Below are 12,911 nucleotides of genomic sequence, written 5' to 3'. Positions count from 1 at the left end.
ATTAATGAGTATGGTGATTGAAAGGATCTCATCCGCCGAGAGCGGGTTGTATGAGGCTGTCAGAAGTTTGCTGACGGGGTTTGAGGTACGCAAAAAATGACATACCTTTTGACAGTTTTGCACATGGAGTGCACCCTGTATAGATAGTAGCCCCTGAGACTTGGTATGCTGTCGAAAGCGACAGCGTACCGAGGATCATAATCTCAGTTATAGGATGTCGCCTTTCCTATGCAGGTGGCGGAACGTTCGGTGGCCAGCCAAACTGATGGAATTGCCGAGCTGAAGTGGCAACTCGACGTTGCGGATGCGGACATCGCGCTAGTCAATAAACGACTTAACGAGTCACAAGGTAGGTGGTTGCTCCGCGGTCACCTAGTAAGGAAGCTGATGCCCGTTCCTTACAATTTTTATGCTTGATGCGGATGGTGCCGCTCCTGTGGAAGGCCTTCAAGCAGAGCTTGCTCGAGCCAAGGAGCAAGCTAGGAAAAGTGATGCGGCTGCCTCGAAGGCAGCGGAAGAGCTAGAAGCCGAAAAGGCTGCTCACTGTCGAAGCAGGGAGGAGACGGCCGGAATGGCCATGAAATTAAAAGATGCTACCGACCGCTATGAGGTTCTTGAAAGAGAACGCCGAGCGGAGCAAGAGGACCTGAAGAAGGCCGCCGCCGAAGCCAATGATGCCCGTAGTGCGATGCAGGCTATGAAGGAGGAACTGCGTCAGGCCGGAGATATTGCGGCTAGAAAGCCCTTTCTGCTGCGTAGGAAGTTCACAGATCCGAAGTATGCTCAGTTGGGCCAATTGTGTGGTGCAGAGGATCCCTACCTGGATTTGGCGGCGAGTGCGGCGGACGCGGTTGTGCACTTCGGAAGCCAGAAGGATCACGAAATGGAAGAGCTTTTCTGGTCTCAATTCCATAGTCCGGAGCGTCCACTTCCGTTGACTGATCGGCTGGCTGAGTGGGCTGAGCTGAATAGATTGTCCAGACTTGCCATGACGGATGTGGTCGCTCATCTGTGGCCGGAAAGGCCCAAGCCTGAGAGTTATTTTGGCTTGTTAAAGCGATTCCTTGGGGTGGTGCCGCATATCGAGGAGATGAAGCGGTCGGCGTGCATAGAAGGTGCACGGATGGCTCTCGCCCGTGTTAAGACATACTGGGCGGAGATGGATGCCACCGCTGTTGCATCCCGGGGTTCGGACAAAGGCCGATTACCCGTCGAGCACTATTTTGAGGAAGTCCTGCAGGGCGCTCGTTTAATAGAGTCGCAGTGCTCGAAAGATGTTATGTTCAAATGACGTGTATGATTTGTGAGATCATGTTTATAATGCAATAGCTTTTTATACTTGTGCGTTCAAGTATTGAACTATCTCCTGTGCGGCCGTGTATGTATAACCTGAAAGATGGCAGTCTTTGGCTTCAGCCCCCACGCACATGGTGCGGGGGTGTTTGCAAAAAGAAAAGCGCTTTTTCACACTTAATCCAACGTCTTGGTCCTTTGAAGGAGGTGATAGCGTAGCAAACTAGGCAACCGGACTATAATGCTTTATCACTTTCACTTAGCCATAGGAGCTCGAAGGTGGGGCTACTATATAGCCCCTAGAGGCACCGCGCTTCTCCGAACTCGGGGCGCGTATGTGCCTGACCGAGAAGCGGTCCTTCGTCAAAGAGGAGGAATTCTAAACATTCCAGTAGTCGATCGAGTGGTTGACCAGTCTCTTGCTATATCATGACAGTCAGTTTTCGGCTTTCTCTACAGTGGTGCTCGCCCAGCCGAACCGGGGCACAATCGCAGTAGTTCTCCTGGTGCCGCGTTAGTCGATGGAGCGGAACGTAAGGCAGCAAAACACAGGAGCCGGGCAAACCCAACATTTGACCAAAGACATGATTCGGAGCTGATGCATATAAGGCCTAACTCGAGACGCCGAACACTCCTTGAGGTGTTCGGTCTTTATGATACCGGGCAGAACAATGCCCTAAGCCCCTAGTGTCCAGGTACGGGCGGGAACTTCTAACGTGGCCGATGCCAAAACGCCAGCCTCCTCCTCGATTATTGTAAGAAACCGGGGGATGTGTATCAACAAGAGACAGTAAGAAAGGTTTACGCAGGGTCTTAATCTAAAAAGAATCCTTGTAACACTACTAGAAAAACCCCTACTAATGGCGCACCTAATATGGCCATTAATGGCGCATCTGTGGTGCGCCATTAACAGCACGCCATTAGTAATTTTTACTAATGGCGCACCACCTGGTGTGCCATTAGTATCTGGTATACTAATGGCGCACCTCGGGTGCGCCATTAGTATAGGCCAGGTGCGCCATTAGTATGCCTCCCAGGGGCCATGTATACCCAGGTGCTTTGGCATACTAATGGCGCACCACCTCCGGATGCGCCATTAGTAACCGCGGCATACTAATGGCGCACTGCCCAGTGATGCGCCATTAGTATGCACTGTCATACTAATGGCGCACTGTCATGTGATGCGCCATTAGTACGAATATTAGGTTTTTTTTATTTTTTTATTTTTTGTTTTTTGCACAGGTTACAAAATGTATAATTTGACAAAATAGAGACAGCACACATCAACAACAGATTCATCAAATACAATAGAAGATTAGTCTTTGAATACAATTCATCATATTAGTCTCCGCATACAATTCATCATATTAGTCTCTGAATTGAAAAGACCGAACAAAGATAGAACATTATATTACAAGTCTCGAGACCGCGAGTAGCGAGTCTGTCTTCACATTACAAGTCGATATCGATCATCTAAACTACCATCACATAGAAGAGAGCTGCGGTCATCACGATGAGCATCATCACGATGAAACTCGTCTTCATCCGGTTCCTCCAACGCTCCCTCCCCTCTCCCGCTAGATAGCGGGCGTATCTAGATTCGGCCTCGGCCCTAGTGGTGTACCCTTTGTAACTGTTACCGCTGAATTGGTGAACCTGTCTCCGACACTCCTCCCAGTCATCGTAGACTCCGGGAACCTTACCCTTGTACACGACATACGTCGGCATCGCTATGCACTAGCCAAATGAAACGTTAGTACCAATTCACAGACAATACATAAGCAATATATAAGTATGCAACAGAACGATCGGAAGAGAAAAGCAAGACATTAATAGCATCGATTACATCTAAGTTGAACGACTCTCGAAACCAAAGAGACATACTACAAGTTCATTAAAGTTTAATTACAACATGAGCCAATCGATGTTTCAGAACTAGACAACTTGACTCAAGGGACCGGAGCGTGGATGAAGCCACCGTCTATCGTGGGAGTCATGAAAGAACGGGCGTTGTCATCCTGCATTTGTAGCATTGTGTCGATGTCACTGTTGGACGGTTGATTTCTGAGGTAGAACTGCCCCGAGGTACGAAGGACATCTTGATGGATGATTTCCGCAAACTCCGACTGGATGCGAAGAATTCTTGTCGGAGGTCCGCGTCCTGGATTTCCGACACGCTCGCGGCCCAATCTTTGAGTTTACTCGGTAGCAGAAATTGATGATGGTCCCGTACGATCGCCCGCATGTGATGGATGGCGTAGTAGGCACCCTTCTGACCGCCAGGCGGCTGCTTGACGCAGCAGAACGTCGTATTGTGGGAGAACACGTGCTTGCCGTACTTACGAATAGGCCTGGTGAAGGTGCCTCCAGATTGGGCGTAGCCGGGGAGAACATCATCAAGAACCTTCTTGACATTTGTGTAGTCTACGTTCGACTGACGGTCCGGGTCGAAATACGTGGCCATGGAATATTTGGGGCTTAGGAGGATGAGCGTGCAACGTGTGTCACTGCAGAAAACACGGAATGTTAAAATAAAAACGATCGAAATGTAAGAATTCATATGTTACGGGCCGGTTGAGGGCAGGACTTACTCGGGAAAGTAAGGCACGAGGAAGTTATCCTTATCTTGGTTTGCCAGAATGACGCCTTCGAGGTAAGAACTCGCGACTTGCCGGTCCCCAGCGCTGCCCAAGATCTTGGCACGCATGTAGAAGGGGTCGACTATCACGATGTCCGGGGTCTTGTCGCGAATGATCCGCATCTCCATACTCAGCAAAAATAGCCGAACGAAGGTGTAGTGCAGCGGATGAAGGTTCAACATAGCGTGGATGTCATCAAAATGCAGGATGATCGTACGCCCGATGGAGTTATCCACAAAGCCCTTGCCCTCTGGCACCTTGGCCGCGAAAACCGGGTATGCCACATCCTTCTCTCTGAGACGCCGCTTCTCCAAAGCAAGAACACTGTCATGCAGACTCCGCATAGCACCGGTTGTAGCATTGAGCATATTTGTCAGTAGCATCGCCCTACCCGCCACATGCACCCTCCTCGAGATATCCTGCGGTGAAGGTGGCCCGTCCTGAGCACGGATCGTACTCGGTGCCGGCTGGCTCGCACCCTTCTTAGTCTTTCTTTTGCGTGCCTTCTTCTTCTCCTGTAATGGGACCGAGTTCTGCTCACAGACTGCCTTCTTGAGTGTGTTGGGGCTGATAATATTTCGCACCTCGCCTATCTGAGGCTCGGTGAAGTCGGCAGCTGGAGGCGTCTCCTGAGAGCTGAACGCCAGACGACGCCTGTTGCAACTTGGCTTCTCCGCGGTACGAGCTAGATCGCACACGTCTTTTGTTGGGTTTGGTTCTTGAGAAGGAGGCCCCATGAAGTCGCCATCGTACCCATGCTCGGCAAAGTACTGATCGACATTGCCAAATGTATCATCGTCGTCGTCGTCGTCGTTCTGATCCTGTGCCATATGCATGTTTGGATCTAGTGGCATAGGGATGTCCGGCACCGTTACGGCGGTCTTGCCATGGGGCCGACTTGGCGCCGGCACGACTGGCGGTGTTGTCTTTGGGGTGGTGTCCCCCGCCCCCAAACGAATCTGGCTCTTCGGCCAAAGCAGGGGCCAACTCAGGCAGGCGCTGAGGGTCATCACGTCTTCATCATCGGCCCCGACGGGTCGAATCGGAGGTAACAAGTCGTCGCAGCCTGGCAGCACCCGAACCAGTTGAACCCTAAACAAGTTGGGTGGCATCTGGGTACCGTGGAACAAGGGGTTGCCCGGTTGAACGATTTTGCCCTTGGCGACATCGACCAACTCGTTGTTCACAAAGTGGAGGAGAGTGCACGGAACGTCGGCGGCGCCCTGCGAAAACATGTAGGGCGTCAGGGATGCCCAGTCAAAGGCAAGGAGATGAAGTCCTCGGCCGAGAGAGGCTTAATTACTTACCGTGATGATGGCGTCGAGCTCGGCTAATGTCGAGGCACCGCCAACGGCGGGCGTGCAGTTGACGGAGGGGCCGCTTGCTGAAGAGGTGCCGGCCGGCGTACACCCGGGTGCATTAAGCTCCCGTGCCGACGTCGGAGACACCAATGCCGCCACCGCCGGAGGCACCAATGGCCCCGCCATCGCATTATGCGAGTTGCTGGCCGTGAAGCTAGGAATCAGGGGCGGCCCCTGTTGGCCGCCCGCAATCCACGCACTCAACCCCGAGATCAAGGTAGGCACAAGGGCGGTGATCGTCGCTCCAAGTCATTGTTCCACTTGCTCTTGGACAATCTCCGGAATCCGCGCCACCTGTGCCTTGAGTTCTTGAACCTCTCGCGCCTGGCTTTCCGAGCTAGTCTTTTTCTCCTTCCGCACACCAGCGGTATAGTATGACCCCCATTTTGTCGACAAGCCTTTGCCGACCACACGACCAGCTGACGTCGGCTTACTGAGCTTATCCTTGTTCTTCATTACATTCAAACCCCTATTTAGAGTGGTGTCCCAAGGGTTGCTCTTAGTCGACTCCGCGCTTTTGCTACCTTAGGGTCCGCGAAATACCACTGCAGACGAGGAGTGATCGGAAAGTACCACACCACTTTTCGAGGAGCTTTCTTCCTCTTCTTGTATCGAGTGACACCGCACACCGGACATATGGTAGACTCCGCGTGCTCGTCCCGATAAATGATGCAATTGTTCATGCACACATGGTATTTCACGTGCGGTAAATCCAGAGGACACACGATTTTCTTCGCCTCCTCCAAACTGGTCGGGCACTTGTTCCCCTTGGGAAGACGTTCGTGCCAGAATGACATGTTCTCGTCGAAGCATGCGTCGGTCATTTTGTGTTTTACCTTCATCTCCAGAGCCATGAGCGTTACTTTCAGGCGGGTATCCTCGGGCCTGCATCCTTCATACAATGGAGTAACCGCGTCTAACTCAAGTTGATCCATCTTGGCTTTCTCTCGGGCGGCAGCTCTTGCGTTATCCGTCTGCTTGAGAAGCAGCTCTTGAATATGAGGGTCCTGCACCCAGCCCATCGATGGTCCAGTGTCGTCTGCTCCGCCGGCATCATCATCATGTCCTGCATCTTCTACATGATGACTGTGTACAGCATCACCGTCGTGATCATCTCCTGGGGATTCTTCGTCTTCTCGCCCCCCCGAGCCGCGGTGGTTGTCTTGCTGCCCTTCCTCATTTCTTGCCCGGCCCCCATGGACGACTTCGTAGTCATCTTCATCACCTTGCCACCTATAGCCATCCATGAAACCACGCAAGAGCAGGTGGTCCCGCACCTGCCCGGAATCCGGGTCCGCAATAAGGCTATTCAGCTTGCATCTTCTACACGGACATCTTATCTCCGTCTCGTTCTTTTGGAACATCTCGGCCTTCGCGGACCTCAAAAACCTATTCACGATGCCCTCGGTCATCGTGCGGACCATGGTCGCCTGCGGGGTAGAGCAAAACGATATTTTAGAACCAAGAAAAAATTTGGCATGACTTTCCCTAAAAATAGGACCAAAAAGAATGCTTAATGCCAAAATTCTCGCCGAAACGGAAATGAATCAACATTCCGGCAAAATATTGGCAACTATCGCATTTCAAATACCGGTACACCTCCAAACACAAACACATATGCAACACCACAAACATATGCAACACCACGAACATACATAGATCTAGCTAGGCCATAAAAAGTGCATGTGCACATTGTTGTAGGGAGAACAACATAAATATAGCTTCCCCCCTTACTTACCTAGCAAAACAAGGTAACTTAACCACTTAATTTGAATGAATCTATGGTGGAAATGAGGTGAAAAAGAGGAGGCACCCGAGACAAGGAGGAGGCGGTGGAGAGAATGAAGTGGGGAGAAAGTGAGTGTGGGAGGAGAGGCTGTCCAAAATATCTTGTTGCTGCCCACTTACTAATGGCGCACCAGCAGAAAATGCGCCATTAGTAATCCAGGTTACTAATGGCGCACCCCCTGGTGGTGCGCCATTAGTACTTTTGCAAAAAAAGGAATAAAAACAATAATAAAAAAAATAACATTAGTGGCGCACCTTCTGGCTGGTGCGCCATTACTAGTTACAACTAGTAATTGCGCACCACTAGTTGATGCGCCATTAGTATGTTTGGACAGGCGCACTAGTTCAAAAATAAAATTTGGTACTAATGGCGCACCGTCGGCAGGGTGCGCCATTAGTAGTTTCAACACTAATGGCGCATCAGAAGGTGGTGCGCCATTAGTATATACTAATGGCGCACCACAAGTCTGGTGCGCCATTAGTGTCATTTCCATCTATAGCCCTTTTCCTAGTAGTATAACGGGTCCCTGCTGCACGTCTGTGCCTGTGTCTCCGTTGCGCTGTATCCTGGACGGGTGTAGCACATGCTTCATCTATAAAGGAGAAGAACTTAGTTTGGAAAAGTATCGTGCAAACGGTGTAGTTAAAATAAAGTATGATGAATTTGAGCTTTATTGGCTCTCATTGTTTATACGTGCAGCCCCTTGGAAAGGGGTATGTGGCGGTGAAGCCCCTTGTTTATTTATGCCGGACTCGCCTAACCATGTCCAAGGTCTGAATGACCTGTTTTAGGGCTTTGACCAGCAAGGTCGGATTAGTGTGCGGCTATCAAAGCAGTCTCACGTTTTCCATGGTCGAGGAACACTCAGATTTACCCTTTGCTGAGATTATGCCGTATGGACCAGGCATTTTAAGTGTAAGAGACGCGTAATGTGGTATTGCGTTAAAGTGGGCGAATGCTTCCCGTCCCAGTAGTGCTTGATAGCTACTTTTGAATGGGGCGATATGGAAAATGAGCTTTTCGCGACGGAGGTTGTCGGATGAACCGAACACGACCTCTAGTAGTACAGACCCTGTACATTTGGCGTAAAGGCCAGGCGTCACTCCTTTGAAGGAAGTGCTGCTATGGTGAATTTCGGTAGGGTCTATCCCCATTCTGTGGACGGTGTCCTGGTATAGCAGGTGCCGCACTATGTTTCCGTGTTATCACATGAAGTGAGTTCACTGTTTTGACTTCTAGTGGGAAAGTCTTCTGTTTTCCGGCGTGCTGTTTGTGGGGTTCGTCGTCTTTGCTTGGTGTGTCGGACCCCTTGCATTCGGCGTTAAGTCGGCCAGACTGCTTGAAGACCCAACAATCTCTGTGGGTATGGTTTGCAGGCTTCCCAGGGGTACTATGTATTTGACATATCCTATCCAAAATTTTGTTTAGGTTGGATAGCTCGTTACTATTGTCCTTTAAGGGTAGTGTTTTATTATTCGGCCGAGAGCTTTTGAATCCGGCGTTGACCGCCGTGCTATTTGGGCCATTTTCCTTATTCCAGCGTTTATCTTTTCTGTGTCGTGATTTCCCATTTCCATCCCTGACTTCGGATGTACTCGGGTCGCTGGTGCTGCATCTAGCCAGCCAGCGGTCTTCCCCCGCGCAAAAGCGGGTCATGAGGCTTGTTAGTGCGGCCATTGTTCTTGGTTTTTCCTGGCCAAGGTGTCTGGCGAGCCATTCGTCTCGGACGTTGTGCTTAAAGGCTGCTAAGGCTTCGGCGTTCGGACAGTCGACTATTTGGTTCTTTTTTGTGAGGAACCTGTTCTAGAATTTTCTTGCTGACTCACAGGGCTATTGAGTTATGTGACTTAAATCGTCTGCATCCGGAGGGCGGACATAAGTCCCCTGAAAATTTGCTCAAAACGCATCCTCGAGCTCTTACCAACTTCCAATGGTATTTTCTGGGAGGCTTTTGAGCCAATGCCGAGCCGGCCCTTTGAGCTTGAGGGGTAGGTATTTTATGGCATGGAGATCGTCTCCTCTGGCCATATGTATGTGTAGGATATAATCCTCAATCCAGACTCCGGGGTCTGTTGTTCCGTCATATGCCTCTATGTTGACGGGTTTGAATCCCGCTGGAAATTCATGGTCCATTACCTCATCGGTGAAACATAGTGGGTGTGCGGTGCCCCTGTATTTAGGTGTGCTGTTGTCTTCAAACACTCGGCGGGTTGTATTGCTCCCTGGAGTCTTCTTTTTTGGCCCATTGATGGACCTAACCGGGCCATCTTTTTTGCGAGGATCTTTATGTGGATCGTATGCCGGCTTGTGTGCGGCGCCCCTTGCCGCTCTTAGCCTGTCATCTGGTCATCTATCCGGCAAGGCGGCGTCTTTGTTTTTTGACTGTGGGGGCTCTACGGCCTCCTCGTCAAATTCGGGCAACAACTTGCGCTTCGGGTAGCTCTTCGCCTGTTGACTATTGCCGTATTTATCTGCCGTATTGAGTACTTTGCTCCATCTCATTCTGAGTGTGTCCTCCGCTGTTTTGAGCTTCCGCTTTTGCTTCTTCATACTTCTTGCAGTGGCGACGAGCCTTTTATGAATGTTCTTATGCTCCGGTAGTTTGTCGGGCGTGAGATCGCCTTTTTCGCTGGGGATGGGTTGCTTGCCCAATCCATCCTGTTCGGATGGTTGCTTGGTGGCATGTTCATCATCCATTGCTTCACCCTGCTCTAAGGCTGGGTCAGTATGGGTACCGTTGTTATCGAGGCGGGACTTCGGGCGGCGCTTGCGTCGCCGTTTTGGTTGTTTGTTGGGGGAGTTGTCCTTCGCCACGTCCCGTTGTTCCTCGTCGTTGCTTCCTTTTGGTGTATCCACCATGTATATGTTATATGATGAGGTGGCTTTCCAGTGCCCAGTAGGCACTGGTTCTTGGTCGTCTCCGGCATCGTCGTCCATACCGTCGATGTCTTCGGAGTCGAAGTCTAGCATGTCGGTTAGATCGTCGACAGTTGCTACCAAGTGGGTGGTGGGTGGGCTTTGAATTTCTTCGTCCTCCGTATCCCAACTGTCCTGACCGCAGTCCGGCCAGGGCTCTCCTAATAACGAGAGATACTTTAGCGAGCTCAAGATGTCACCGAAAGGTGAGTGTTGAAAGATGTCCGCAGCGATGAACTCCATGACCGGCGCCCAATCGGATTCGATTGGAGGGGGCGCGGGACGTTCGGAGTTCGGCGAGGAGTCCGGCACCTCGGAGTCACGAGCTTCATGAGGGACAAGGTCAGTGTTCGGCTCTATCTCCGTAGAGGTTGCAGCCCCCGAGGCGGTGTCTAGCCACCCGTCCTCGATCTGCGCAGCCTGCTCTGAATTGAAGATCGGAGCGGACTCGTGTGCGGCCTCCAGGTTACTGTCCGGCTGCAGAGCTAAGTCATGCCCGTCGTGACAGTGCGGCGCGCTCGGCTGTGGCTCGAATCCATCGAAGATCAAGTCCCCGCGGATGTCAGCCGTGAAGTTCAAACTTCCAAATCTGACCTGACGGCCAGGGGCGTAGCTTTCAATCTCCTCCAGATGGCCAAGCGAATTGGCCCGCAGTGCAAAGCCGCCGAATACGAAGACCTGTCCAGGGAGGAAGGTCTCACCCTGGACTGCGTCGTTGTTAATGATCGAAGAAGCAATCGAGCCTATCGGTGACAACACAGAGGAACTCTCAATGAAAGCACCAATGTCAGTGTCAAAACCGGCGGATCTCGGGTAGGGGGTCCCGAAGTGTGCGTCTAGGCGGATGGTAACAGGAGACAAGGAACACGATGTTTTACCCAGGTTCGGGCCCTCTTGATGGAGGTAAAACCCTACGTCCTGCTTGATTGATATTGATGATGTGGGTATTACAAGAGTAGATCTACCACGAGATCAAGGAGGCTAAACCCTAGAAGCTAGCCTATGGTATGATTGTTGTTCGTCCTACGGACTAAAGCCATCCGGTTTATATAGACACCGGAGAGGGCTAGGGTTACACAGAGTCGGTTACAATGGTAGGAGATCTACATATCTGTATCGCCAAGCTTGCCTTCCACGCCAAGGAAAGTCCCATCCGGACACGGGACGAAGTCTTCAATCTTGTATCTTCATAGTCTTGGAGTCCGGCCAATGATGATAGTTCGGCTATCCGGACACCCCCTAGTCTAGGACTCCCTCAGGTGGCAACACATCATTGGATAATAATATGAAGCATAAAGAACCATGTTCAAGTAGAGGGTACAGCACGTTGCTGGAGAGTGGACCGCTGAATATAGATGGGGGCAAGGTGATGGAGATATTGGTGAAGATGGCGGAGGTGTTGGTGTAGATCTCGGTGATGATGATGGCCCCTGGCGGCGTTCCGGCGCCACCGGAAGCAAGGAGGAGAGAGCCCCCCTTCTTCTTCTTCTTCCTTGACCTTCTCCGTAGATGTGAGAAGGGTTTCCCCTCTGGTCCTTGGCTCCCATGGCGTGGGAGGACGAGAGTCCCTCCGAGATTGGATCTGTCTCTCTGTCTCTCTCTGTTTCTGCGCTCTCAGATTCTACCCTGGCACCGTTTCTTTTATATTCGGATATCCGTAACTCCGATTGGATTGAAACCTTTGCCCAGATATTTTTCCAAAAATTAGCTTTCTTGCGGCCAAAGAAGGGAATCAACCGGCTTATGAGGGGTCCACGAGGGTGGGGGGCACGCCCACCTGGAGTGGTGGAGTGGGCCACCCTTGTGTCCACCTCGGGCACGGTGTCGCGTTGATTCTTCCTCCCAAAAATCACAAGTATTCCAAAATAATTCTCCATCCGTTTTTATCCCATTTGGAATCCGTTTCATATTGGGTTTCTGCGAAACACAAAACATGCAACAAACAGGAACTGGCACTGGGCACTGGATCAATATGTTAGTCCCAAAAATAGTATAGAAAGTTGCCAAAAGTATATGAAAGTTGAATAATATTGGCATGGAAGAATCAAAAATTATAGATACGACGGAGACATATCACTGCTCCTACATCTCTTGTCCAAGAGTTGTTTGTACATCAAGGGGGACTCCAGAGCATCGAGCCTCAGGAGCCAAACTGGTCATTTAGTCCCTCACCCCTTGGCCTCGTCCTGGTAATTCGGACGATGCAATGGCGACTGAGGTATGCGCGGGGCCAGGCCCTGCCGGCACAGAACACTAAAGCAAATATTAAGGAGATCGCGAAGCTCTACCAAATTATTACAAGCATAATGTCTCTTAAAAGTTACCAAGCATAAGTTCTTACGCCTCCACGAGGCACGATACATGTTGTAGAGCTGGAACAGGAGGAAGCGCCATCATCAAGCCTCTTCTTCAGCATTGGGCGTCATCGTCACTCGCCAGGGGAGCCCCGTCGTCGATAACGTCATCGCCGTCCTTGTCATCAGCCCTAGCCACGGGCTCGACAGTGAGGAACTTCTTCAGCAGGGCCACCAACTGATCCTTCACGACGTTAACAGTGACAATGCGGGACTCGGGGTCCACAGGCTCGAGCAAGGCACCAAAGTCAAAACTTGGGTCTCGGAGATAGAGGTGGCTGAAGAAGCATGTCATGGATGAGGAAGAAAGCGTGCGGGCCTCTCCCTCCACCATGGGGCCTTCCAACGATGACGCCCTCTAGTGCCGCGATGAGCTTAGGGAGCAGCACGGTAGGACCCTACTCTGGAGTCGCCATTGGCTCCTTCTGCTTGCCCCCATAGAGATCCTGTAATGACTTGCGGGACGTCATCTCGAGGGAAATGAAGGTGTCGCACCCTACGATGGCTGCCTCCTTGGCCTTGTCAAGAAGCTTCTCCCTGGCCTCCAGCTGAGCCTTCT

This window comes from Triticum dicoccoides, chromosome 4B, assembly GCF_002162155.2.
Source record: "Triticum dicoccoides isolate Atlit2015 ecotype Zavitan chromosome 4B, WEW_v2.0, whole genome shotgun sequence".
Taxonomy (NCBI): Eukaryota; Viridiplantae; Streptophyta; class Magnoliopsida; order Poales; family Poaceae; genus Triticum; species Triticum dicoccoides.
The sequence above is the reverse complement of the archived record's forward strand: the minus strand, read 5'-3'. Positions refer to the sequence as shown.